The following is a 23,598-nucleotide window of genomic DNA, read 5'->3' as shown; positions in this document are numbered from 1 at the left end:
AACAGAGTTACACAGATACCGGAATCCAGTATCCCTGTCCAACCAGAACCCAGTTTCCCTGTCCAACTGGAACACTGTATCCCTATCCAGCCGGAACCCTGTAAGCCTGTCTAACCGGAACCCAGTATCCCAGTCCAACTGGAACCCAGTATCACAGTCCAACCGGAATCCAGTATCACAGTCCATCCGGAACCCTGTATCCCTGTCCAACTGGAACCCAGTATCACAGTCCAACCAGAATCTAGTATCACAGTCCAAACGGAACCCTGTATCCCTGTCCAACTGGAACCCAGTATCCCAGTCCAACTGGAACCCAGTATCACAGTGCAACCAGAATCCAGTATCACAGTCCAACTAGAATTCAGTATCACAGTCCACCCGGAACCCAGTATCACAGTCCAAATGGAACACAGTATACATAATGATACAGACAATGATATACATCAAATATGAACACTGATACAACATACAGAATTGCTGATTACAATAGCAAATTTAATATGATGACTAAAATTTATGAATGTCTAACAGAGTGCAAGCACTTAAATTAATAACATTCCATGACACAAAAGGTTGAGAGCCCTGCCCTTGTGAGTTTATAATCTAAAGGAATGGGGGTGGAAACAAGAGGTGGGGGAAGTATACAGTATATGTACAGGCAGTGCATAATTAGGTTATTTAGTGGGTGCATGGCCTAAGCTAGAGAATATGCTTGTCGGAAAAGGTGGGTTTTGGGGCAGCGTTTAAAGATTTCAAAGGTGGCGGATGTGCTGGGGAAGGACATTCCAGAGAAGGGGTGAGGCACGTGAGAAGTCTTGTACTCGTGAATGTGAGGAGGTAATTGTAGAAGAGGATAAAAGAAGCTTGTGTGCAGATCTGAGATTGCGGTTGGGTTGGTATCTGGAGACTAGTGAGGAGATGTACAGGGGAGAGAGATTGTGGAGAGCTTTGTAGGTTAGGGTTAAGAGTTTGAACTGAATCCTCTGGTTAATTGGTAGCCAGTGAAGAGCTTGACAGAGAGGAGCAGCAGAGGAAGAGCGAGAGGAGAGATGAATGAGTCGAGCAGAAGAGTTCAGTACAGACTTGAGCGGTGCTAGACGGTTAGTTGGAAGTGCACCAAGCAATATATTGCAATAGTCCAATCGAGATATAATAAGAGCGTGTACTAACATTTTAATTGTGTCATGAGAGAGAAAAGGTCAGATACATGCTATGTTTTTGAGTTGGAGATGACAGTATCTGGTTAGGGAGTTAATGTGAGGAATAAATGAGAGAGAAGAATCAAATATTAACCCCTAAGCACCGTGCTTTAAGAACTGAAGTTATAGACGTGTTGTTAACATTTATAGTTCAGTTTTATTCATATTAAGTTTTAAGAAGCGAGAGGACATAAGAGAGGATATAGCCCACAGGAAGTCGGGAACCCGTGTGAGGAGGGAGTTAAGGTCTGGGGCTGATAGGTACAGTTGTGTATCATCTGCATATAGGTGGTATTGAAAACCAAATGAGTTGATTAAGTTAGCAAGACCGTGCATGTAGATGGAAAAGAGGAGAGGCCGAGGACAGAGCCTTGAGGTACACCTACAGACAGAGGATGCCTGATCTGAATAAGAAACAGTGAAAGACTTTCCAGAGAGGTAGGAAGATATCCAGGAGAGAGCAAGGTCCTTTATTCCTATAGATGAAAGGATCTGTAGGAGTAGAGTGTGGGTCGACAGTGTCTAATGCTGATGACCGATCTAGAAGGATGAGTATGGAATAATAGCCTTTGGATTTAGCTGTGAGGAGATCATTAGCTACTTTGGTGAGGGCTGTTTCTGTGGAGTGGTTTGCCCGGAAGCCAGACTGGAATTGATCAAGCACGGAATTTGCAGATAAATACTGACTTAGTTCAGCATGAATGTGGCGTTCATGTATTTTTAAATGCAAATGCGAGAAGTGACACTGGGCAGTAGTTAGCAAGTTCGGTGGGGGTCTAGGGATGGTTTTTTAAGTAGTGGTGTTACAACAGCCTTCTTGAGTAAGGATGGAAAAATTCCAGTAGAGAGGGATAGGTTAAACAGCGATGTCAGGGTATGGATGAGGGATGTGGATAGCTGTGGAATGAGATGTGATGGGATAGGATCCAAAGAACAGGTGGTTAGATGGGATTTGGAGATAAGAGAGGAGAGAGAATGTTCAGAGAGTGGAGAGAAACTGGAAAGAGAGCAGTCAACAAGAAGAGTGGAGATGAAGTTTGATGTCTGCATGGAAAACACACTACGGATTTTGGCAATTTTCAGTATTGGCAGTATCACAGTTCAGCCAGAACCCAGTATCCCTGTCCAACCGGAACCCAGTATCCCTGTCCAACCGGAACCCAGTATCCCTGTCCAACCGGAACCCAGTATCCCTGTCCAACCGGAACGCAGTATCCCTGTCCATCCGGAACCCAGTATTCCTGTCCATCCGGAACCCAGTATCCCTGTCCAACCTGAACCCAGTATTCCAGTCCAACCGGAACCTAGTATCACAGTCCAACTGGAACCCAGTATCCCTGTCCATCCGGAACCCTGTATCCCAGTCCAAACCAGACCATGGAGGGGATAAAGCCTCCTAAAAACACGAGACATGTCGTCTATAGAAAAATAGATTGATGCTTAGAGCCCAGACAGGAATGGAAAAGACTGTAAAGCAAGGGGAAAAGATAGAAGAAAAGGGAAGAGGGGAGGGAAAAGGGAACAGGAAAAAGGAGGTGGGGAGGAAGGGAGGAAAAAGGCTGAAAAAAGAAGGAAAAACAACACATGGCTAGAGATGAGCCGAAATTTTCGAAATTTCGAACTGCTTTTATTACAAATGCGAAATTTAACATTACGACCCAAATTCGTAATTTCGTAATTAATTTTCAAATCGTAATTTACAATTTCGTAATCGAAATTTCACTCCCGTAATGACGAATTTCGTGTCTCCAACCGAAATTTTACTTTTTCAAGTTTGTAAGGGGTTTCTATCCCTCTAGATGCCTAAAAATGAATAGCACAGCCAGCCTCCTCCTCCTCCTCCTCCTCCTCCTCCTCCTCCTCCTCCTCCTCCTCCTCCTCCTCCTCCTCCTCCTCCTCCTCCTCCTCCTCCTCCTCCTCCTCCTCCCTCCTCCTCCTCCTCCTCCTCCTCCTCCTCCTCCTCCTCCTCCTCCTCCTCCTCCTCCTCCTCCTCCTCCTCCTCCTCCTCCTCCTCCTCCTCCTCCTCTCTCTCTCTCTCCAGAGATCTGTAGTATTTCAAAACCATACTCACATTCATGACATGTCCAGGGAGATCAAACCCAGGCCAACCACATGGAAGACAGCTATGCTCACCACCATACCACCAAACACACACTAAATAGACTGCTAACCTAAATCTTACTTGTAGACAGTCATATGAGACACATGCTGGGTGGCAGGGCTTTGTGATTGGACCATGGACCATGCGATAGAGTGAGGTGCAAAAATGAAATCATGCCTAGCAGAGGATGGGTTTCACAATGCTAAATGCTAGGCTGGCTGTGGTGCAATTGGTTAGTGCGTCTGGCTGGTAACAGCAAGGTTACAGGTTCGATTCCATCCAGGCATGTCTTTTCCTTTTGCGTTCAACAGTTGTCCAAACAGAGCCAACAGAGCCCCAGATAGCCATGTAGAGTTAGGTCACAGCTAGCCTGGCTGTGGTGCAATTGGTTAGTGTGTCTGGCTGGTAACAGCAAGGTTACAGGTTCAATTCCATCCAGGCATGTCTTTTCCTTTTGAGTTCAACAGTTGTCCAAACACCGAGCACAAAGTTTTGCATGCGTAAAGTTTTACGCACGCAAAATACCCCATGGGGTTCAATGGCGCAGCGCGCGCACGCAAAAGGAAAAGACATGCCTGGATGGAATCAAACCTGTAACCTTGCTGTTACCAGCCAGACACACTAACCAATTGCACCACAGCCAGGCTAGCTGTGACCTAACTCTACATGGCTATCTGGGGCTCTGTTGGCTCTGTTTGGACAACTGTTGAACGCAAAAGGAAAAGACATGCCTGGATGGAATCGAACCTGTAACCTTGCTGTTACCAGCCAGACGCACTAACCAATTGCACCACAGCCAGCCTAGCTGTGACCTAACTCTACATGGCTATCTGGGGCTCTGTTGGCTCTGTTTGGACAACTGTTGAACGCAAAAGGAAAAGACATGCCTGGATGGAATTGAACCTGTAACCTTGCTGTTACCAGCCAGACACACTAACCAATTGCACCACAGCCAGGCTAGCTGTGACCTAACTCTACATGGCTATCTGGGGCTCTGTTGGCTCTGTTTGGACAACTGTTGAACGCAAAAGGAAAAGACATGCCTGGATGGAATCGAACCTGTAACCTTGCTGTTACCAGCCAGACGCACTAACCAATTGCACCACAGCCAGCCTAGCATTTAGCATTGTGAAACCATCCTCTGCTAGGCATGATTTCATTTTTGCACCTCACTCTATCGCATGGTCCATGGTCCAATCACAAAGCCCTGCACCCAGCATGTGTCTCATATGACTGTCTACAAGTAAGATTTAGGTTAGCAGTCTATTTAGTGTGTGTTTGGTGGTATGGGTGGTGAGCATAGCTGTCTTCCATGTGGTTGGCCTGGGTTTGATCCCTGGACATGTCATGAATGTGAGAATGGTTTTGAAATACTACAGATCTCTGGAGAGAGAGAGAGGAGAGAGAGAGAGAGAGAGAGAGAGAGAGAGAGAGAGAGAGAGAGAGAGAGAGAGAGAGAGAGGAGAGAGAGAGAGAGAGAGAGAGAGAGAGAGAGAGAGAGGAGAAGAGAGGAGAGAGAGAGAGAGAAGGAGGAGAAGGAGGAGAAGGAGGAGGAGGATTGGTTAGTTATTCATTTTAGGCATCTAGAGGGATAGAAACCTTTGCAAACTTTAAAATACTAAATTTCGTAATCGTAATTACGAAAATTTGCGTAATTTGCGTAATTTGCGAAAATTACGAAATTTCGATTACTGCTAAAATCGTAATTGTAGTAATTTCGCGAAATTTCGGAAATTCGTAATTAGGTCATTACGCTCATCCCTACACATGGCACATCTGTCCCCAAAAGGACAACAAAAGTGGTCTTGCAACAGTACCCCCAATGGATTAGTGTTCATAATTTTGTTTATTAAGCCCCAATCTCCCACAGGTTTCTGTAAGAGAAATTATTCTGGCCTCCTTCCTCCTCAGGTACTGGTCCCTATTTCCTCCTCTATGGGGGTATAGACCCTAACATTTTAGGCAATCCGGATTCCCTGCATGTGCCTCCTTCGCATGGGCTATAAGTCTACCTGCCCCTTTTCCCGTCCCAATTGATCACGATGATGTCACGTGTATGCGCCGTCGCTGTGGTTGCGTACTGTAGTAAGTGAGCATCACGGCCAGCACAGGCGCTCTGATGCCTGACCAGGCTGACTGGAAGACGTGGCCGGAGGGCAATTACAGGTACAGGAGGGGGGCACAAAGGAGAACAAGGGGAGCGGTGAGCATATGGACAGCTCAGCATACATGCCTGCTTCCCCCCTTTCTCATCTTTATTTGGGCTCTGGTATCCTTTAATGAGGGATTTACTCCCTTCCCATACTAGGAGGACGTCGTCCATGTAACGATACCAGGAAATGATGGCGTGGCGATAGGGATTATTGGCTCCATAGATGTATCAATCTTCCCAATGGGCCTGTAATTTTGTACAGTATATAACTACCGGTTCTGCTAATGATTAATGTATATATCGTGTTGCCTCTGATGAAGCAGGGCTATCCTGCGAAACGGCTATCAGGCCATACATGTTAGAATTTATGTCGGTTAGTGTGAGGAATCAATAAAAAAAATGACGCTTTCTGCAAATTTGGATGGTGCCCAGATCTTTCACTTTCCTACTACTCAGTATCCTTCAGTATGTAATGTCCCCTGCACTCCAGTAATGCCATTAGTAAGAGGAAGGATTTACATTGGTTTATAGCTAGCTGTCACAGTGTGCTCCAGTCCTCTGCTCCTGTTAGCCTCCCTGCCTCTTCTCTCCTCATATCCTCACCCATCTACCACTACCAGCACTGCTGTAACATCACAGGAATGGTAACAGTGGCAGGTGGATGTGAGGAGAGGAGGCCAGCTGGAGAGGAGGCAGAGGTAGGACAGGACTGCAGTACACTGTGAGTATAGTGCACAGTTAGCTATATACCAACTTATTATGCTTTCCTGCGATACTCTGCATTGCCCTACAATGACAGGAATGGGGAGTGCTGGCACAGGTATGTTTATAGTAAAATATTGGTAATATTATTGTCATTTTAACTGTCGGCATGGAGAAGGACCCAGCTCACCCGGGGCCCTCACAATATGCACTCAGTGCTGGGGGGCTCTTGTATTGATAGTTTTACCATTGATAAAGTGTACAACCTTGATTATGCTCCACTTATCTATCAAAAGGCAGGAGCATCCTGTACAGATCACATGACCGCATCACTGAGGATGGATGAAGATCAGAGTCACATGACCAAGAGGATACTCAACTGCACCCTGGAGATCATCCATCTGCTGACGGGAAAGGTGAGGAGGATTCTGGGAGGTCACATGACATCACTCTTATCTCTTTTAATAAAACACACCCCTGACTAGAGAGGTGAGGGGGATTCTGGGCGGTCACATGACATCACTCTTATCTCTATTAACCACTTTAATAGTTTGAGACGGTATATCTGCGTCTTGCAGGACTTCAGTTCCTGCACAGGAACGTAGATATTCGTCTATTGCGGCGGGTACTCATTGCCACCCGTTAGAGAGGAGATGAATGAATGGGAACGCAGTTAATCTAAGTCCATGTGTGAATGATTGCTGGCATCAATGAGATGCCGCGATAATTTGTAACACGACCACGCATTACTTCCTGTTAGTGTACACTAATAGGAAATAGTGCGTGAGGACATCTTGTGTCCAAATAGTAAAATGACTCCTACATACAATTATATTAATAAAAAGACAATTATAATAATAAAAATACTTATCCCCCACCCTCTGCCATAGTTACCTAAATACATTACATGCATATAAAGAAAAGAATGACATAAAAAATACCTTAGGTTACCTTAGGTACTGTAAAATTTTAATACGTATGTGAAAAATAGTTACCTTAGGTACTGTAAAATTTTAATATGTATGTGAAAAGGGTACATTAATGTCATTTATTAAATTATGGGTTTGTAATAAGTGATGGATGCGAAGTTGAAAAAATGCACCTTTATTTCCAAATAAAATATTGATGCCATACATTGTACTAGGGAAATATGTTAAATGTTTTAATAACCGGGACAAGTGGGCAAATAAAATGTGTGGGTTTTAATTATGATAGCATGTATTATTTTAAAAATATAATGGCCAAAAACTGAGAATTAATGAATTTTTCTTATTTTTCCTGTTAAAATGCATTTAGAATAAAATCATTATTAGCAAAATGTAACACTCAAAGCCTAATTGGTGGCAAAAAAAGATATCATTGTGAGAAGTAGTGATAAAGTTATAGGAGAATGAATGTAAGGAGTGCTGAAAGTTGAAAAGGTGAAAATTGCTCTGGTATAAAAGGAGGAGAACCCCTCAGTAGTGAAGTGGTTAATAAAATACCCATTACCAAAGAGGTAGGGAGGATATTTGGATTTCTAATACCTTTAGGATGAAAAAATGCACAGCAATGCAAATGAATGGGTGTCTTTCCCCGAATATAAGACACTGTCTTATTTTCTTTTGTGGGGAGAATTATGTGCTAGGTCTTGTTTTTTTTTTGGGGGGGAGGGGCTTACTCTCTGAAAAGGGGTAGACGCTTTGTGTATGGGGAGTAGTATCTTACCGCACCTCACTAGTGGCTGCGTCCCCCTCCGTTCTAAGTAACTTGTCCGGTGTCAGCGGTGGCATATTATTCAGGCTGTGAGGGCGCCCTTTGACCCTCATGTTGTCACTACGCAGTGCGCGTTGCCGGCTGTGCGCTGGCGCTCTCTTCTTGTCATAATCATGTGCACCTGGAACGCATCAGCTGGGTGCACATGATATCACATCACATGATCACATGATGATCATAAGGAGAGTGCCATCGCAGAACCGGCAAAGCGTACTGCATAGTGTCAGTGTGAGGGTCAAAGGGCGCCCTCGCAGCCTGAATAATATGCCGCCGCATAAGAGACCACACACCTCCCCATACACAAAGCGTGTCAGCATGCTTGAAATATAACCTAGGCCTTATTTTTGGGGTAGCTCTTAAAATAGGGGAAACGAGGTACTAAGCAATTTCCCGTGTGTGTTTAATTGCGTAAAAAGAACTGACAGCATGCTGCATTACTTTGGACACTGTTTCCTATGTAATGATTGTCAATTTTGGTAGATGCAGCCAAAAATTTGCATAAGCCAGCATGACAATTTACATATGAAAAACGACATGCAACATTAAATATACTAGCCGACCTGCGACGTAGCATATGGCGAATAAAGGGGTAGCGGGCAAGAAGGGGGTATTGGGCACAGCGACGGGAAGGAGGGTCGGACCCCCACTCCCTCACCTGGGTCCCCCATGTGCGCTCCCCCTCCAGCTTAAGCTCAGCAGAACCCCCCCTCACCTGGGTCCCTCATGTGCGCTCCCCCTCCAGCTTAAGCCCAGCAGCAGCCGTTCCAGCATTTGTTCCACTGTTGTCACTTCCTGCAATGCCGCCCACTGTATTGTAAGTGGACGGTATTGCAGGAAGTGACGACAGTGGAACGCACGCTGGAACGCGGAAGAGGTGAGTCATCCCCGCCCACTGCCTCTTACTAGTAGTGGCGGCTGCTGCTGCTGAACTTAAGCTAGAGGGGGAGCGCAGATGGGGGACCCAAGTGAGGGAAGAGGGGGTCCTGCTGAGCTTAAGCAGGAGGGGGAGCGCACCAACCCCCCTCCCTGCCGCTGTGCCCAATACCCCCCTTCCTGCCTGCTACCCATTGGCGTAGCTAGGGTATTTGACACCCGGTGCAGATAATTTACCGACACCCCCCCCCCCCCACCCCAAACAAAAAAGCGAAGCGTGGAAAAAAATTGGGTGGGGCTAACTTTAACCACTTAACAACCGCCCACTGCACAGGGGCGGTCGGAAAGTTGGAAGCCCTAAGGACCGGCTAACGCACAGAGGCGGCGGTCCTCTTAGGGGCATGGGCGGAGCGATCGCGTCATCCGTGACGCGATCCTCCGCCAGGGATCGATGGCCGGGCACTTAGACTCCAGCCTCCCGGCCAATTAGCAGCGCCGGCGGGTGGAGGAATACACAAATTCCGCCAATTAAAGTGTATAAGGCACTTTGTTAGGTAAACAAAATGCTTTATACATGCTTCCTCCTCGCCTAGTGGTCTCTTTGTTCCAGAGACCACCAGCGAGGAGGAAGCACTAGTAAGTAGACACCACACATTTTTTTTCCCACACAGCCCCCCTGATCTCCCACCCCAGCCTTCAGACCCCCCCTGATCACCCCAGCAGACCCCTGCCAGCACCCTTGCACCCCTCTAAACCCCCTTCCCCCCCCCCCGGTCACTAACTATCGACGCTATCCCCTAGATTAGGTCCCTAACTGCCTCCTAATCACCCCTGATCCCCCCCCTACCTTTAGATCACCCCCAGACCCCATCCCAGACTACCCCCCTGTATACTGTATACATCTGTATACAGCTAGCTTACCCCCTGATCCCCCTCTGATCACCTGTCTATCACCTGTCCATCACCCCTCAGCACCCCTACCCATCACAGCAGACCCTAACTGCCCCGCGGGGGCAACCGATCACCTGCCCAGACCCTCGATTGCCCTCAGACCCCCCTCCTGATTACATCCCCTGCGCATTGTTTACATCTGTCCTCCCCAGCAATCATTGTCTGCCTCTCATCAGATCAGGACTCAGTCTGCCCCATGCGGGCTCCTGATCAACCCCCCACCCCCTCAAATCGCCCTCAGACCCCCCCAATCACCTTCCGAGTGCATTGTATTTGACTGTGCTGTGATTGTATTCGATTGTGCTGCAATTGTATTTGATTGTCCCATGATCTGCTTCGATTGTCCCATGATTGTTTGATTGCCTCTGAGACCCCACTTCCCGCCACCCCCAACCCCACCCTCCCCACCACCACCTCCAACCACCACCAACCACCACCTTCCGAGTGCATGAGATTTGCTTGTGCTGTGATTGGATTCGATTGTGCTGTAATTGTATTTGATTGTCCCGTGATCAACTTTGATTGTCCCGTGATTGTTTGATTGCCTCTGAGACCCCACTTCCCACCAACCCCCCACCACCACCACCCCCACCCCCCATCACCTTCCGAGTGCATCAGATTTGATTGTGCGGTGATTGGATTCGATTTTGCTGTAATTGTATTTGATTGTCCCGTGATCGGCTTTGATTGTCCCGTGATTGTTTGATTGCCTCTGAGACCCCACTCGCCACCACCCCCAAACCCCCACCACCCCCAAACCCCCCCACCCCAGATCATCCCCCTGTTACTATCCTAGTGATCTAAAAACAGTGAAAACTGACACTTTTTTAGTATCACAAGTGTTAGCAGTTAGGCCAGTTAGCTAGGCCCCTTTGTTAGGGTAAGTTAGTGCCCAGCCCACTGCACCGCATTCACAGATTAGTCGCCTATTAGCGCCATCACTGTCGCTAATCAGCATTGGTACTATATAATATCTAGTGATCATTCTTGATCGCAGACAGATCTATAGCAGTACATTAGGGTCACTTTAGTGTAGGCTCCACTAAAAACACAGTGTTTACCCGATCAGGCCTGATCGTTCGCCCGCACTTGCGTTCAGCCGCCACACTGTAGTGACAGATTTTTTTTTTCTGATCACTGCAAAAACCTTGTACACTAGCTGTGGCGCTGTAAAGATCAGTTTTTTTTTTTTTTTATCAAAACTCAGTGACCACAGCTTTCTACCTCTCAAATACTCCCTTTTGCTAGGTAGGTGCTCTTTTTTTCTGAGTAGTCTATGAGGAAAACCCCATAAATTTAGCAGTCCACAATGGCAAGAAGGGGGATTTCCGATGAGGAGGTATACAGGTACATGGATCAGTCGGATGAGAGTGTTTGGGAAGACTCAGCCGATGAATCATCCGGGTCCGAATTTGAACCTGTGGAAAGCAGTGGTTCTCTGACCGAAAGTGATGACGAGGTTTTGGTCCCGGCTAGAGCTAGGCGTACCAGACCCCATGTCGTTAGACTGCAGGTGGCGCAGGATCCGCCTCAAGGTCAGCAGGGTGGTGCTAGCGCTGATGAGAGTTTTCTTGGTGAGGCAGGCACCAGCAGCGCAGCATCTCCTGGACTAAGTACCAGTACTTCCATAGACCCTGGCGAAGTGGTGAGCGCCAGCATGGAAGTTGAAATTGGTACGGTGGCATGTGCAGTAGTACCCCCGTCGCAACCACCAAGAAGAAGCCGGGCCCGTAGTACCCATAGACTCCCAGAGGTGCTGGCAAATCCAGATTGGCAGTCCCCTGATTCCGCCGCACCCGTAGTGCCCCCTTTCACCGCCCAGTCTGGAGTCCAGGTGGCGACAGCTCATCTAGGAACGGTCCTAGACTTTTTGCAGCTGTTCATCACCCAGGTTCTCTTGGACTTAATTGTGGTTGAGACCAACCGTAAAGCCACACAATTCATCACCAAGAACCCGGATAGCAGCTTTGCTCAGCCTTTCCGGTGGAAACCAGTCCAAGTTTCCGAACTTAAAATCTTTTTGGCCCTTATCCTTCACTTGGGACTAATGAAACTGAATGTATTGCGGTCGTATTGGTCTACGAACCCAGTACATCATGTTCCCTTGTACCCTGCTGCCATGTCCAGGACACAATTTGAGTCCATCCTGCGCTTCCTGCACTTCAATGACGACAAAACCTGTCATAAAAAGGACCACCCTGCTTATGACCGGCTCCTCAAAATTCGGCCCCTCATAGACCACCTGTCATCAACATTTGCAGATGCTTATACCCCTGAACAGAACATCTGCGTAGACGAGTCCCTCATACGCTTTACCGGGCGCCTTGGCATCAAACAGTACATCCCAAGCAAGCGCGCCCAGTATGGGGTGAAGCTGTATAAGCTCTGTGAAAGGGCCACGGGCTAAACATGTCGTTTTAGGGTCTATGAGGGAAAAGACTCAAAATTGGAGCCGGTCAGATGCCCTGACTACCTGGGGAGCAGTGGAAAGGTTGTGTGGGACTTGGTGTCACCCTTGTTCCAGAAGGGGTACCATCTTTATGTGGACAACTATTACACAAGTGTGGCCCTCTATCAGCACTTAAAGTTAGAAGGAATCCGTTCCCCCAACGGCTCGTTACCACCAGACTTGAACGGGGGCAGAGGGCCGCCTTGCGTACTGACGACCTGCTCGCGGTGAAATGGAGGGACAAGAGGGGCGTTTACTTTCTGTCCACCATTCACACAGACACGACAGTCCAAATTCAACGGGCAACTGAGGTCATTGAAAAGCCCCTTGTCATCCACGAATATAATGTCAACATGGGAGGATTGGACTTCAATGACCAGAGGTTAGCGCCCTATTTAATTTCCCAGAAAACAAGACGCTGGTATAAAAAAGTGTCTTTTTATCTGATTCAATTGGCAGTTTACAACAGCTTTGTTCTCTACAGTAAGGCTGGGAGAACTGGATCTTTCCTTCAATTTCAGGAACAATTTTCAAATGCAACTAGCCGACTGCATGGAAGGCATTACGCCCAGGGCCGGAGTTCTGGCAAGGCCACATAGGCCATGGCCTAGGGCACCAGAAATTTAGGGGCGGCTCAGTGAGGGGCAGTAAAGCTGTTCTATGCAGCCATCCCTATCTACAAGGACAGATTTACCCTTTGAACCCTCTGTCCTGTACTTGTGTCGTCCCTGCCTGCAAGACCTGTAAGCTCTATCATGCAGGTACACATCAGCCTCTCATGGTGACACAATGGTTCCATCATTAACGAGATAGCAAGCATAACATAAAAGTTCTTAAGGAAAACATAACATAGTCTATACGCATATTACTAAAATAGTTATTGTCTGTGACATCCAATGATGAAAAGTAAGTAGAATTCTCATTGGGGCACACAGATATAAAAAACAAATAGACAGTATAGTTGGCCTTGGGCGTTAAAAAGTACAAATCCGGCCCTGATTACGCCTATCAGCTTCCAAGTACCCCAGGTCAACGCATCCGAAGAAAACATTGTGGTGTCTGCAGCAGTGCTAGAAGAAGGACTGACACCAGTTTTTATTGTCCCAAATGTCCTGACCAGCCTGGCCTATGCCTAGGGGAGTGTTTTGAGAGACGAGCAGGTACACTATTAGAACCTAGGGAACTCCAGACACAGGAGTAGGCACACTCAGTGGTATTTCACACATTGTCCCAGGGGAAGGAGAGGTAACCTTGAAAACCAAACAAACAGGTAAGCATAAAAGTCGGAAGAAGGATCGGTTTCCATGCTTGATATTGCTGATCTGTGCTGGGTTGGCGATATAAGACGGCATGTTTGAATTTCCCTTGAGTGTGGACACCCCCGGTTTATATGTGATTTACTTTGGGCCTATGATGATACTTTAATGCCACACAGAGTCATCTATATTGGCAGGCATATTGCTGTATACTACAGGCATAATGCTGTATACTAAAGTCACATAAGTTGGTGGCTCACCCTGAGTGCAGGGTGGCACAGTGTGTCTCTCTCCTGAGGTTATCACTGCCATTGATGTGGAGGAAGATCTGCCATTGATGTGGAGCAAGGTATGTTTGCCATTCATTTTTCCTTTCAGCCCAGAGTGCATTACCCGTATACCCAATATAAGGAGTATTGGAGAAACTCCTAATACTGGCCATACATGTAATGATTGCAGAGACCCTAAAATGCCAGGACAGACTCCACAAATGACCCCATTTTGGAAAGAGGACACCCTAAAGTATTCTGTGAGGTGCATGATGAGTTCATAGAAGATTTTAGTTTTTGTCACAAGTTAGCAGAATTTTTTTTTTTTTTTTTTTTACAAAGTGTCATTTTCCGTTAACTTGTGCCAAAAAATAACATTTTCAATGACCTCACCATTGCCCTCATGGAATACCTTGTTGTGTATTCTTTCCAAAATGGGGTCATTTGTGAGGTTTGTTAACTGTCCTTTTGCCACAAGTTAGCGGAAAGTGACACTTTGTGAAAAAAAAAACAATAAAAATCAATTTCCGCTAACTTGTGACAAAAAATTAAATCTTCTATGAACTCACCGTACTCCTAACAGAATACCTTGGGGTGTCTTCTTTCTAAAATGGGGTCATTTGTGGGGTTCCTATACTGCCCTGGCATTTTAGGGGCCCTAAACCATGAGGAGTAGTCTGGAAACCAAATGCCGCAAAATGATCCTTGAAATCCTAAAGGTACTCATTGGACTTTGGGCCCCTTAGCGCAGTTAGGGTGCAAAAAAGTGTCACACATGTGGTATTGCCGTACTCGGGAGAAGTAGTATAATGTATTTTGGGGTGTATTTTTACACATACCCATCCTGGGTGGTAGAAATATCTCTGTAAATGGACAATTGTGTGTAAACAAAAATCAAAAGATTGTCATTTACAGAGATATTTCTCCCACCCAGCATGGATATGTGTACAAATACACCCCAAAACACATTATACTACTTCTCCTGAGTACGGCAATACCACATGTGTGGCAATATTTTGCAGCCTAACTGCGCTAAGGGGCCCAAAGTTCAATGAGCACCTTTAGGCTTTACAGTGGTGCTTACAAATTAGCACCCCCCAAAATGCGAGGACAGTAAACACACCCCACAAATGACCCCATTTTGGAAAGTAGACACTTCAAGGTATTCAGAGAGGGGCATGGTGAGTCCGTGGCTGATTTCATTTTTTTTTTGTCACAAGTTAGCAGAAATGGAAACTTTTTTTTTTTCTTGTCACAAACTGTCCTTTTCCGCTAACTTGTGACAAAAAATAATATCTTCTATGAACTCACTATGCCTCTCAGTGAATACTTTGGGATGTCTTCTTTCCAAAATGGGGTCATTTGGGGGATATTTATACTATCCTGGAATTCTAGCCCCTCATGAAACATGACAGGTGGTCAGAAAAGTCAGAGATGCTTCAAAATGGGAAAATTCACTTTTTGCACCATAGTTTGTAAACGCTATAACTTTTACCCAAACCAATAAATATAGGCTGAATGGTTTTTTTTTTAAATCAAAAACATGTTTGTCCACATTTTTCGTGCTGCATGTATACAGAAATTTTACTTTATTTGAAAAATGTCAGCACAGAAAGTTAAAAAAATCATTTTTTTGACAAAATTCATGTTTTTTTTGATGAATATAATAAAAAGTAAAAATCGCAGCAGCAATCAAATAGCACCAAAAGAAAGCTTTATTAGTGACAAGAAAAGGAGCCAAAATTAATTTAGGTGGTAGGTTGTATGAGCGAGCAATAAACCGTGAAAGCTGCAGTGGTCTGAATGGAAAAAAAGGGTCTGGTCCTTAAGTGGTAAATGTAACTGTAGCAGTAAGACAGTGGGCTAATATAGGTAGCCAGAATAGTTGCCCCAGCATAGGTTAGATAGGTAGGTGCCCTCAGTATAGGTTAGTTAGGTAGGTGCCTCCACTATAGGTAGCCAGTATAGTTGCTCAAAGTATAGGCTAGCTAGGTAGGTAGGTGCCCCCAATACAGGTTAGATAGGTAGGTGCCCCCAGTATAGGTTAGATAGGTAGGTGCCCCCAGTATAGGTTACATAGGTAGGTGCCCCAGTATAGATTACATAGGTAGCTGCCCCCAGTATAGGTTAGATAGGTAGATGCCCCCCAATATAGGTTAGATTAGGTAGGTGCCCCCCAGTATAGGTTAGATTAGGTAGGTGCCCCCCAGTATAGGTTAGATTAGGTAGGATCCCTCCAGCAAAGGTTAGATAGGTAGCTGCCCCCAGTATAGGTTAGATTAGGCAGGTGCCCCCCAGTATAGGTTAGATTAGGTAGGTGCCCCCCAGTATATGTTAGATTAGGTAGGTGCCCCCCAGTATAAGTTAAATAAGTACAGTGATGTGAAAAACTATTTGCCCCCTTCCTGATTTCTTATTCTTTTGCATGTTTGTCACACTTAAATGTTTCTGCTCATCAAAAACCGTTAACTATTAGTCAAAGATAACATAATTGAACACAAAATGCAGTTTTAAATGATGGTTTTTATTATTTAGTGAGAAAAAAAACCTCCAAATCTACATGGCCCTGTTTGGCAAAAGTGATTTCCCCCCTTGTTAAAAAATAACTTAACTGTGGTTTATCACACCTGAGTTCAATTTCTGTAGTCACCCCCAGGCCTGATTACTGCCACACCTGTTTCAATCAAGAAATCACTTAAATAGGAGCTATCTGACACAAAGAAGTAGACCAAACGCACCTCAAAAGCTAGACATCATGCCAAGATCCAAAGAAATTCAGGAACAAATGAGAACAAAAGTAATTGAGATCTATCAGTCTGGTAAAGGTTATAAAGCCATTTCTAAAGCTTTGGGACTCTAGCAAACCACAGTGAGAGCCATTATCCACAAATGGCAAAAACATGGAACAGGGATGAACCTTCCCAGGAGTAGCCGGCTGACCAAAATTACCCCAAGAGCGCAGAGAAAACTAATCCGAGAGGCCACAAAAGACCCCAGGACAACATCTAAATAACTGCAGACCTCACTTGCCTCAATTAAGGTCAGTGTTCACGACTCCACCATAAGAAAGAGACTGGGCAAAAATGGCCTGCATGGCAGATATCCAAGGCGCAAACCACTTTTAAGCAAAAAGAACATTAAGGCTCGTCTCAATTGTGCTGAAAAACATCTCAATGATTGCCAAGACTTGTAGGTGAAGTCAGCAGTGTATGTATCTATCTATCTATCTATCTATCTATCTATCTATATATATATATACACACTGTGTAAAGGTACTGTATACAGGGGCTGTATCCCTTATACGGTTAGTTTATGTAATGTATGTATATTGAGAACTATCTCTGGGCACTGTTTTTTTTAACCACAGAAACAATGTAGCCACATATATCTTATATTGTTTTATTCAGAAGTAGTTACTGCATCATTTTTGGGGTGAATTACTAAAATGCTCCAAAACATATCTGTGAAAAAGCTGAAGAGCTGACATATCTTCTAAAAGAAATGAATTTTTCATGTGGTTATACATTCTATCAAATTTCACCAATAATCTCTGCAGCCAAAATTATCAATGCATCCATCCAAGGGTACCTCAGGGGGGTGTAGTTTACTAAATGAAGTGATTTTGGTGGGAATTTGACAATCTCTTTACCTCAGACTTCATTGTAAGCGGCCTACACTGGAAAATACAAGCATGGGATTTATACTCTGTGAAAGCTCAATTATTGACAATTTTCTTTGGGGGTTGCTAAAGTATTCGGCCCCTTTGAAGTTTTCCACATTTTGTCACGTTACTGCCACAAACATGCATCAATTTTATTGGAATTCCACGTGAAAGACCAATACAAAGTGGTGTACATGTGAGAAGTGGATCAAAAATCATACATCATTCCAAACATTTTTTACAAATCAATTACTGCAAAGTGGGGTGTGCGTAATTATTCGGCCCCCTGAGTCAATACTTTGTAGAAACACCTTTTGCTGCAATTACAGCTGCCAGTCTTTTAGGGTATGTCTCTCTACCATCTTTGCACATCTAGAGACTGAAATCCTTGCCCATTCTTCTTTGCAAAACAGCTCCAGCTCAGTCAGATTAGATGGACAGCGTTTGTGAACAGCAGTTTTCAGATCTTGCCACAGATTTTCAATAGGATTTAGATCTGGACTTTGACTGGGCCATTCTAACACATGGATATGTTTTGTTTTAAACCATTCCATTGTTGCCCTGGCTTTATGTTTAGGGTCATTGTCCTGCTGGAAGGTGAACCTCCTCCCCTGTCTCAAGTCTCTTGCAGTCTCCAAGAGGTTTTCTTCCAAGTTAGCCCTGTATTTGGCTCCATCCATCTTCCCATCAACTCTGAGTAGCTTCCCTGTCCCTGCTGGAGAAATGCAACCCCTGAGCAGGATGCTGCCACCACCATATTTGACAGTGGGGATGGTGTGTTCAGAGTGATGTGTAGTGTTAGTTTTCCGCCACACATAGCGTTTTGCATTTTGGCCAAAAAGTTCCATTTTGGTCTCATCTGACCAGAGCACCTTCTTCCACATGGTTGCTGTGTCCCCCACATAGCTTGTGGCAAACTGCAAACGGGGCTTCTTATGCTTTCTGTTAACAATGCCTTTCTTCTTGCCACTCTTCCATAAAGGCCAACTTTGTAGAGTGCATGACTAATAGAGTCTCCCACCTGAGCTGTAGATCTCTGCAGCTCGTCCAGAGTCACCATGGGCCTCTTGACTGCATTTCTGATCAGCGCTCTCCTTGCTCGGCCTGTGAGTTTAGGTGGATGGCCTTGCCTTGGTAGGTTTACAGTTGTGCCATACTCCTTCCATTTCTGAATGATTGCTTGAACAGTGCTCCTTGGGATGTTCAAGGCTTTGGAAATCTTTTTGCAGCCTAAGCCTGCTTTAAATTTCTCAATAACTTGATCCCTGACCTGTCTTGTGAGTTCTTTGGACTTCACGGTGTTGTTGCTCCCAATATTCTCTTAGACAACCTCTGAGGCCCTCACAGAGCAGCTGTATTTGTACTGACATTAGATTACACACAGGTGCACTCTAGTCATTAGCACTCATCAGGCAATGTCTATAGGCAACTGACTGCACTCAGATCAAAGGGGGCCAAATAATTATGCACACACCACTTTGCAGTTATTTATTTGTAAAAATGTTTGGAATCATGTATGATTTTCGTTCTACTTCTCATGTGTACACCAGTTTGTGTTGGTCTTTCATGTGGAATTCCAATAAAATTGATTCATGTTTGTGGCAGTAATATGACAAAATGTGGAAAACTTCAAGGGAGCGGAATACTTTTGCAACCCACTGTATATCTTATATTGTTTTATTCAGAAGGAGTTACTGCATCATTTTTGGGGTGAATTACTACAATGCTCCAAAACATATCTGTGAAAAAGCTGAAGAGCTGACATATCTGAATAAAAGAAATAAATTTTTCATGATGTTATACATTCTATCAAATTTCACCAATAATCTCTGCAGCCAAAATTATCAATGCATCCATCCAAGGGTACCTCAGGGGGTGTAGTTTACTAAATGAAGTGATTTTGGTGGGAATTTGACAATTTCTTTACTTCAGACTTCATTGTAAGCGGCCTACACTGGAAAATACAAGCATGTGATTTATACTCTGTGAAAGCTCAATTATTGACAATTTTCTTTGGACACTGCTTTTTACTACAAAAACAATGTAACCGCACATATCTGATATTGTTTTATTTAAAAGGAGTTACTGAATCATTTTTTGGGTAGATTTTCTGCCATATTCCAAAGCATGCCTGTGAAAAAGCAGAAAGAAAGCAGCATATTACCATTGAATTGCAATAGGTAACATTTGATTGGCTGTTGTAAGCTCCGCCCAGTTTTCTGAATTTTAACCCCAGTCACCCAGTCATGGTCTGTGCCAAGTTTGGGGCCTCTGGCTTTAAAACTGTGAGAATGGCAATATTTAAAAAATTTACATTGACGTCAATAAGTGAAATCTGATTGGCTGTTTGTGGCTCCACCCACTTTTGCTAAATTTTGACCGCAGTCACCCAGTGAGTAATTGTGCTAAGTTTGGGATGCCTGGCATTTAAACTGCAATAATAGCAGTAGTTAATATTTTTCATTAAGGTCAATAGCTGAAATCTGATTGGCTGTTATTGCCCCACCCCTTTTTTCCCCTAACTGTGAACAACAGTCACTCAGTGGCCAACACTTTAGGGTTTGGGAATCCTGGCATTCAAAGTGTCGAAATGGCAGAAGTTTTAATTTCTCCATTGAAAATCAATGAGTGAAATACGATTGGTAGTCAGTGGCTCCGCCCACTTTTTCTAACCTTGAAGTGCAAACACCCAGTGAGAACATTTGTAAACTTTGGGGTCCTTGACATCAATATTATGAGAATATCAGAATTTTAAATGTTCCCATGTAAATAAATCACTGAAATTCAATTGGCTGCTTGTGGCTCCGCCCACTTTAAAAAATTTGAACCCAAGCCACAACCCAAGCTGCAATTTAAATTTTCCCATATAAAACAAACAGCTGAAATATGATTGGCTGTCGACAACTCCGCCCATTTTTCCAAAATTCTAACCATAGTAACCCAGTGACCCACGGTGCCAAGTCTGGGGACTCTGGCTTTAAATCTGTTAGAATGACAGCTTTTACAACTTTCTCATTAAAGTCAATAGGGAAAATCCGATTGGTTGTCTGTGGCTCCGCCCACTTTTGCAGTCCCCAAAATGTGACAGAAATGTTATGTCAACCCCATGACTAAGTGACCCAAGTTTGGTGAGTTTACCTTCACATCTGTCTGATTGGCAAAAGTTTAACATTTTCCAATGAAAGTCTATGGGAAAAAATGGGGTTTTCGGGGGGCCTCCCCAGGGGCACCGAGGGTAAAATCGCTTAACAGAGCACAAGCAACCTACACGGCTATGGGCCGAAGAAGTGTGCAAAATTTCACACATGCCCTCCTAAAACTCTTAAAACTGTGGGATGAATAGCGTTTCCATGTCAAAAGGATTATTTGCACCGATCAACATTGGGCAGGCATGTAGTGTAGGGGGACTGTGTCCGTCTACTAAGGGGAACGTTGTGAGTTCGACTCCTGGATCACCTGACATGGGCAAAAAAAAAAAAAAAAAAGAATGTCGATGTCGGGAGCTGGGACGTTGACTCATATCCCCTGGGGACGAAGCAGTAAACCTCACACACCTGCCCAAGTTTTTATGTCACAATACTTTGACTGATTTTAGCAGCAATTATTTTTTTCCCTTTGGCTGTTGCTGACTCCGCCCACTTTTTTAACCATTTCAGCCCACGGGTATTTTTCATCTTATGGCCGAGAGGAATTTTCCCATTTCAGCGCTCCTCCCTTTCATTCCCCAATAACTTTATCACTACTTATCACAAAGAAATGATCTATACCTTGTTTTTTCCACCACCAATTAGGCTTTCTTTGGGTGGTACATTATGCTAAGAATTATTTTATTCTAAATGCATTTTAATGGAAAGAATTAAGAAAAAAATGGAAAAAATCATTATTTCTTATTTTTCGGCCATTATAGTTTTAAAATACCACATGCTACCGTAAATAAAATCCACACATTTTATTTCCCCATTTGTCCCGGTTATTTCACTTTTAAAATGATATCCCTAGTATAATGTATGGTGACAATATTTTATTTGGAAATAAAGGTACATTTTTTCAGTTTTACATCTATCGCTAATTTTTAGCCCATAAATTTATAATAATATGGCCTCTCGACATACATTTTTTTTTATTCCCTAAAGTCAGTAGATGTAATTTTACTATTTGGCCACAAGATGTCCCCGCTGAGCAAAATCCTATGTAGCGTACAAGTACGCTACATAGGAAACAATGTGTCGCTCATGGTTACTAGGGAAGTGACGCAGGCTTCAATGGAAGCCTGCGTCACGGGTGTCCTGTGGGGAGATTAATGAATAGGAACTTTGTTCCCATTCATTAGTGTAACGTTTGGGCGGCGGAAACCGGCGGAAATCGTCGACGGAAGGAAGCGCGGTGGGTCTAAGAATACACACTGTCTTTGAACAAAAACAGTGTTTATTCTCGGTGGACAAGTACGGATTGGCACAGGAGACTTTTTGTCCCCTGCTGCCAATCCCCCTTGTTGCCAGCAACATCACGATCGTGAGCATCTGCCCGCATGATCGCGTGCAAACCCCCCCCAAACTGCAGGGACGTGACTAGCGCGTCCCTGCGGCTGTAGCAGCTGCTGCTGGGGACGTGAAGCTCACGTCCGCGTGGCATAAATGGTTAAAATAAGCTTATCACAGTGAACTTGAGATTAAGGGTCTGATATATGAAAGGCTGATAATTTTGCTGTGCGCAATTTCACCGGTCCTAACGTCAGCATTACGCCACTAGTTACCACAGCAATGCCTGCATTCATTTTTTTCTTCTTGAAAGTGAGTGCTTCATGGTGATATCAAAGTCAACAATACAAGCGAGAGCAAAAATGCAAACGCAGACGCATACAGGTTTATTAATTTTGCGGCAAAATCTGGACATGCAGCGCACAGGACTCACGTGACAGGCTAGTTGAAAATGCAAAAGATACTGCTTAATTGCCTCGAGATAAGTAAATCCTATGCCGCAGTTGTGGCCACTTGTCTCGGAAGCGGCATAGTATTTACACCGCTGGATTTCAACGGTACTGTGTCAATCGACTGTGCGCGCTGCTGGTGAATCGGCTGTGGTAAATCAAGGTATTGTGTATTTTTTTATGCATAACTCTACTTGTAATTGTAGTTTTGTACACATATAGAAATCCTGCCCAGCCCTCCCATTATTCAGGGGGAAAACGCATAGAAATGCATACAAAAACGTGCAAAAATGAGCTGAAACTCGCTTGCGTTTTTAAAGTCCATTTATGTGCGATCCCAAACGCACCTGATGTGAACGAGGCCTTAATGAATCGGTAAGGAGCCAATTTTATTGGCTTCCTACCATGTGATCGCTGTGATCCAATCACTGTGATCACTAGATAGAAAGCAACAAAGTTGCATTCTCTCCAGCTTTCTCCACCAGTCTGCAGTGATCTCTGGCCAGAGAGAGCTGTAGCTGCTGTGTGTCTGTGTCTCACAGACAGCGTTACAGTGTAAAAACACATTTACTCACATAATTTCACCCCACAACCCTTGTGAACCCTTTCCAGTCACCTCTAGTATGTAGGTGAAGTCAGCAGTGTATGTATCTATCTATCTATCTATCTATCTATCTATCTATCTATCTATCTATCTATCTATATACACACTGTGTAAAGGTACTGTATACAGGGGCTGTATCCCTTATACGGTTAGTTTATGTAATGTATGTATATTGAGAACTATCTCTGGGCACTGTTTTTTTTTAACCACAGAAACAATGTAGCCACATATATCTTATATTGTTTTATTCAGAAGTAGTTACTGCATCATTTTTGGGGTGAATTACTAAAATGCTCCAAAACATATCTGTGAAAAAGCTGAAGAGCTGACATATCTTCTAAAAGAAATGAATTTTTCATGTTGTTATACATTCTATCAAATTTCACCAATAATCTCTGCAGCCAAAATTATCAATGCATCCATCCAAGGGTACCTCAGGGGGGTGTAGTTTACTAAATGAAGTGATTTTGGTGGGAATTTGACAATCTCTTTACCTCAGACTTCATTGTAAGCGGCCTACACTGGAAAATACAAGCATGTGATTTATACTTTGTGAAAGCTCAATTATTGACAATTTTCTTTGGGGGTTGCTAAAGTATTCGGCCCCTTTGAAGTTTTCCACATTTTGTCACGTTACTGCCACAAACATGCATCAATTTTATTGGAATTCCACGTGAAAGACCAATACAAAGTGGTGTA

The 23,598-nt window shown here is 44.3% G+C and overlaps 1 pseudogene; it reads left to right on the top strand.

Annotated features, from left to right (window-relative positions):
* The first annotated feature begins 2,079 nt into the window (after positions 1-2,079).
* Positions 2,080-23,598, top strand: part of LOC137537099 (zinc finger protein 585A pseudogene) — a 141,617-nt pseudogene continuing 120,098 nt past the window's right edge.

The sequence above is a fragment of the Hyperolius riggenbachi genome, chromosome 10 (genome assembly GCF_040937935.1).
Source record: "Hyperolius riggenbachi isolate aHypRig1 chromosome 10, aHypRig1.pri, whole genome shotgun sequence".
Classification (NCBI taxonomy): Eukaryota; Metazoa; Chordata; class Amphibia; order Anura; family Hyperoliidae; genus Hyperolius; species Hyperolius riggenbachi.
The sequence above is the reverse complement of the archived record's forward strand: the minus strand, read 5'-3'. Positions and strand labels throughout refer to the sequence as shown.